The sequence below is a fragment of the Dipodomys spectabilis genome, unplaced genomic scaffold (assembly GCF_019054845.1).
Source record: "Dipodomys spectabilis isolate Male_0828 unplaced genomic scaffold, ASM1905484v1 ptg000581l, whole genome shotgun sequence".
NCBI lineage: Eukaryota > Metazoa > Chordata > Mammalia > Rodentia > Heteromyidae > Dipodomys > Dipodomys spectabilis.
Genome location: NW_024871258.1, coordinates 1,046,473 through 1,052,168, shown reverse-complemented (window position 1 = coordinate 1,052,168; position 5,696 = coordinate 1,046,473). Strand labels below are relative to the sequence as shown.

The window sequence follows — 5,696 nt, the reverse complement described above, 5'->3', positions numbered from 1 at the left end:
ATGATTCATAACATTATAAGGAAATACTTCTCAAAACTTTATGCTAATAAGTTTGAGAACTTGGCAGAAATAGGCCTTTTCCAAGCAAATATGGACATGCCGAAACTGAAACAAGATGAGTCATGCCATCTTAACAGGAACATATCAAGCCTTGAAATAAAAACAGCCACAAGAGACCTCCCATCTAAGAAAAGCCCAGGACCAGATGGTTTTAGAGCAGAATTCTACAAGGCCTTCAAAGCAGAGCTCACACCAATACTCCTCCAACTCTTCAATGAAATAGAAAGAGAAAGTTCACTACCAAACTCATTCTTTGAAGCCATAATCACCCTCATCCCAAAACCAGGAAAGGACTAATTAAAGAAAGAGAACTATAGACCCATTTCTTTGGTGAATATTGATGCAAAACTTCTGAACAAAATGTTGGCAAATCGACTTCAGCAATTACTCCAATAAATTATACACCATGATCAAACAGGATTCAATTTCAGGGATGCAAAGCTGGTTCAATATTCACAAATCAATTAACATTATTCATCACATCAACAAGAACAAGGATAAGAACCATATGGTTATCTCAATAGATGCAGAAAAAGCATTTGACAAAATCCAACACCCCTTTATGATGAAGGTTCTGGAAAAATTAGGAATCCATGAAACATTCTTCAATACAATAAATGCTGTATATGACAAACCTACAGCCACCGTTATACTCAATGGTGAAAAACTAAAGCCAATTCCTTTAAAATCAGGAATAAGACAAGGATGTCCACTCTCTCAACTGCTCTTCAATCTAGTATTAGAATGCCTAGCTACAGCAATAATACAAGATGCTAACATAAAGGGGATCCAAATAGGGAAAGAAGAAATAAAACTCTCCCTCTTTGCAGATGACATGATTTGTATTTAAAGAATCCCATAGACTCCACTCCCAAATTACTCAAGCTGATTCAAAACTTTGGCAAAGTAGCAGGGTATAAAATTAACCTTCAAAAATCAATGGTTTTTATGTATGCCGATAATGAGAAAAGAGTGGCTTGAATAGCAAAGTAACTCCATTCATAATAGTCTCACAAAAAATGAAATATCTAAGAATTAACTTTACCAAAGAATTGCAGGACCTCTATGATGAAAACTTAAAAAACCAGAAAAAGGAAATCAAAACAGAACTTAGAAAGTGGCAAAAAACACGCATGCTCTGTGATTGGAAAGATCAACATCTTGAAAATGGCAATACTTCCCAAGGCTATCTATAAATTCAATGTGATACCTATTAATATTCAAACTTCATTCTTCAAGGAAATAGAACAGGCAATCCAAAAATTCAAACGGAACAATAAAAAACATGGAGTAGAATAAAACGATATTTAACAGAAAGAACAGTGCTGGAGTAATACCAATATCAAATTCCAAAATCTACTACAAAGCCATAGTAAACAAAACAGCTTGGAACTGGCACAAGAACAAACCTAGGGACCAATGGAATAGAATTGAAAACCCAGAAATGTACCTACAGACCTGTAGCCATCTAATATTCGATAAGGAATCTAAAAAATAGAACAGAAGAAAGACAGCCTCTTCAGTAAATGGTGCTGGCACATTTGGTTAACTACTTGTAGAAAACTAAAGCTAGATCCTTATATATCACCCTGCACAAGAATCAACTCCAAATGGAACAAACACCTCAGAGTTAAAACGGACAGTCTGAAAACATTACAGGATGCAATAGGAGAAAATCTAAGTCTCCTTGCACATCCCAAAATTTTCTTAATAGAGACTCAGAAACACAACAAATCAAAAAAAGTTGGACTTATTGGATTGCATGAAATTGCAGAGCTTCTGCATGGCAAAGGACATAGCTAGCAAGATCAATAGAAAACCCACGGATTTGGCGATCTTCATTAGCCATACAATGGACAAGGGTCTCATATCTAAAATATGCCTAGAACTCAAAAAACTATGTTTTCATAGCATTATTTACCATAGCTAAGATATAGAACCAACCCAGATGCCCCTCAGTGTATGAATGGATCAAGAAAATGTGGTATATATACACAATGGAATGCTTTGCTTCCATCAGAACGAATGACATTGTCCCATTTGTTAGGAAATGACAAGACTTGGAAAAAAATATGTTAAGTAAGCCAGGCCCAAAGAAACAGAGGTCCTATGGTTTCCCTTATTTGCAATAACTAGTATATGTCTGAGTCAAGCAGGATAGGTCAGATAAGCTGATGTTAGGGAAATATACCCAAAGATAAGTATTCAAATGATTTTTCTTTAATCCAATTGTTTCTAATATATTTATGAGATGATTTCTATGTTGCTCTGTATGTCCCTCCCCCAAGGTTTAACGCCTGCTTTCACTGTATTTTATGTTGGTATAATTTTTGGAGGGGAAGGGAAAAAATATCATTTAAATTGGGATACAGTTGGACCCATTGCAACAATGAGATATACAAGTCGTTATGTCGTAAAACGAACTTTACAACGTTGATGGGGGAGAAGATCAGGTGTCAGAGCTAGTGGGAGTTTGGGAAGGGAGAGGAAGGGGAAACAAAAAGGAGGCAACAATGCTTGATAAGAAAGGTATTCGTTATTTTGCCCATGTTATTGTAACTCCTCTGTACAGTATTTTCACAATAAAAAGAAAGAAAATGAATTACACTTCATATATAAAAAATGTTCTGTGCTCAATTCAGTAGGAAATACACTAACATTGGAACAATACAGAGAAGATTAGAATGGCCCCTGTGCAAGGATGACATGCAAATTCTTGAAGTGTTCCATATTTTTACAACAGGTGCTGGAGGGTATGTTGACAGAAGGGAACCCTACCGAATCCTTGGTGGGAATGTAAACTTGTTCAACAACTTTGGAAAGCAGTATGGAGGTTCCTCAAAAGGCTCCACATAAAGCCCCCCATGACCCAGCAATCCCACTTTTGGGCATTCACCCAAATGATCACAAACAAGACCACAATAAAACTAACAGCACAACTATGTTTACTGCAACATTATTTACGATAGCTAAGGTATGGAACCAATTCCAATTCCCCTCAATTGATGAATGGAGCAAGATAATGTGATAGATAGATAGATAGATAGATAGATAGATAGATAGATAGAGAGAGAGAGAGAGAGAGAGAGAGAGAGAGAGAGAGAGAGAGAGAGAGAGAGAGAGAGAGAGATTCATTCTATGCCTCCATCTGAAAGAATGACATCACTCAATTTGTTAGGAAATGGAAAGACTTGGAAAAAAACTTATTAAATGAAGTAAGACAAGTCCAAAGAAACATAGGACCCCTGCTTTCCCTTATTTTCAGTTACTAATATATGTCTGGGATAAATAAAAAAGGTCAAAAGCTATGTGCATATGACTAGATAAGATGATGTTAAGGGAAATGTACTCCAAGATATTGACACAAGTGGTTTTTTTCTTTCGTGCTATTGTTTTTAATGGACTTACAATGTATGATGTGATTTTTTTTGTTTCTTTATATGTTCCTCCCCCACTTTATAACACCGGTTTTCACTGCATTTGAAGTTGGTGCACCAATATCTTATATATATGCTTCTCTAATTTGGGTAGGGGAAAGGTAAAAACACAATGTTTAAATAGGGATACAGGTTGACCAATTGTAACAATGAGATGCACAAGACATTATGATGAAAAATGAAGTTTATATTTAGGCAGGGTGGGGGAGACGGGGAGGAGAGGCTACTTGTGGAGGTTAGAGAGAAAGGATGGTGGGGGGAAATAAAGGAGGAGGTAACAATGCTTTTTAGGAAATGTACTCATTACCTTTCTCATGTAAATGTGACCCCTGTGTACAGTTATTTTTCCAATAAAAATGTATGAAAATGATCTGAGAAGGAAAAGTTTATTTTCCCCATTTTCCCTATATAATATCGTTAACAAAGAAATTAATGCAAAACACTGACATGAAAGTATTTTGCAAAAGTGTGTGTGTGTGTGTGTGTGTGTGTGTGTGTCTGTGCACGCCCGCGCACATGTGAGTACTCGTGCATTTGTGTTGGCATGCTCAGAGTTTGAACTCAGGACTTCAAGGTCTTGCTAGGCATTTCCTCTCTAGATTGATGAGGTTCTATATAAGCTACATCACCATTCCTTGCTCTTTGGTAGTTCATTAAAAGTTTTGAAAAATAATCTTATGAATTTTTTTTTTGCTCTGATTGTCTTCCAACTGTTATCCACAGATCTGGTGCTCCTGAGTAGATATCCCAAGTAGACAGGATTACAGGTGTGGCCATCCAGCACAAGGCTTTAAAAATAATTTTAAAAGTAGTAAAATATTTACTTCACGGGAGCCTGTTTTATTATCTACTAATTTTAAAGCATTTTGCACTGATTGTATGTGAATTCATTTCGCTTCTGGATTCTTAAAAACTGTAAGTGATGATATTTGAAAGTTTTATTACTTTTTAAAAAGGAAACGAACTATGGGACAGAAGAAATTTGCCCCTCCTTGGACCTCAATTTATGCGCTCAGTTCTGTGCATGATAAGCCAATGTCACCAAAACAATCTGGGTTGAAGACAAAATGTAACAGAAAAAAATAACCATGGGCATTGCTATGCTATTATTTCTTGGATAACATGAATATTGAATTGAGAGTGTAAGAGAATGGAGAGATTTTACTTATCATTTTGTATTGCTTAAAGACTGTTGGAAACTTTAACTCATTTCCTTCCTCACTGTGTGTCTTTGGGCCATACAATTCGTGCCTTTAATTACAATTTTTCCCAACATTAAAATGGCAATAACATTAGCATTAAAGCAAATTTTATCTTAAGAATTAAGAAATAAAACTTGTGAAATACTTAACATAAAATTCTATGAATGAGCTTTGAGTTTAGCCAGCAGTTTTTTAAAATACTAAATAGAACGCAATAAGTATTACAGAAACCATTACATGTAGTGAATAACCAGATGTAATGTTATCTATTTACCATGCTCTGCTTCGAAGGAAGCCAGATGGATAACTTCCCATGCTGCACATCAAGTTGATTATCTTATGTCTTGGTAGTTTAAAAATATCAGGGACAGAATCATGAAGTAATGTTGTAGATTGAGGTTAAGTCCATATAAAAAAGTACAAACCTGATAAAACATAAACATATCTCAGCAGTATATTGTTTTTTACATCATTTAAGTTACATTGTAAAGATAGGGAAAATCTAGCAGAATGAATTCTCTTTTTGATATATTTTCATAGGTCCTAAGAAGGATGAACTCTTTCCTCACTCTTGTAGAGGAATCATCAGATGAGAGAAAATGTATTTTTTTATTTGCTTTCTTCCATTTATTCTTCAGTTTGAAATCTGAACTACATGAGACTGAAAGAAGCTAAGGGAAATTAGACTCGCAGGCTTTGGAAAGAGCAATCAACATAAAATAAATAAAATACGTATAGCCTTGTAAAAGGTACAACTAAATTGAGTTATATAGTCTCAAGTGTAAACAGAAAACGATTTAAGCAATATCATGTTATTAAAAATTGAAAAATGTTGGGAATTTAATTTTTTTCCTTTCTACTATATTGAATTAAGTATTGATTTTGTATAGAGAGATTAAAGATGAGATTAACAAAAGTTCTGAATAGACCTGTTTTCCAAAAATCCCTGAAAATCACCAGTGGGTTTACAAAGTTGGGTTTAATACCACTTCCATGT

General features: G+C 35.0%; 1 non-coding gene across 1 annotated transcript; it reads left to right on the top strand.

The window, feature by feature from the left end:
- The first annotated feature begins 2,692 nt into the window (after positions 1–2,692).
- LOC122100514 lies at positions 2,693–2,796 on the top strand. Its single transcript, XR_006146183.1, has one exon. It is a non-coding gene; the product is annotated as a U6 spliceosomal RNA (small nuclear RNA).
- The last annotated feature ends 2,900 nt before the right edge of the window (positions 2,797–5,696 follow it).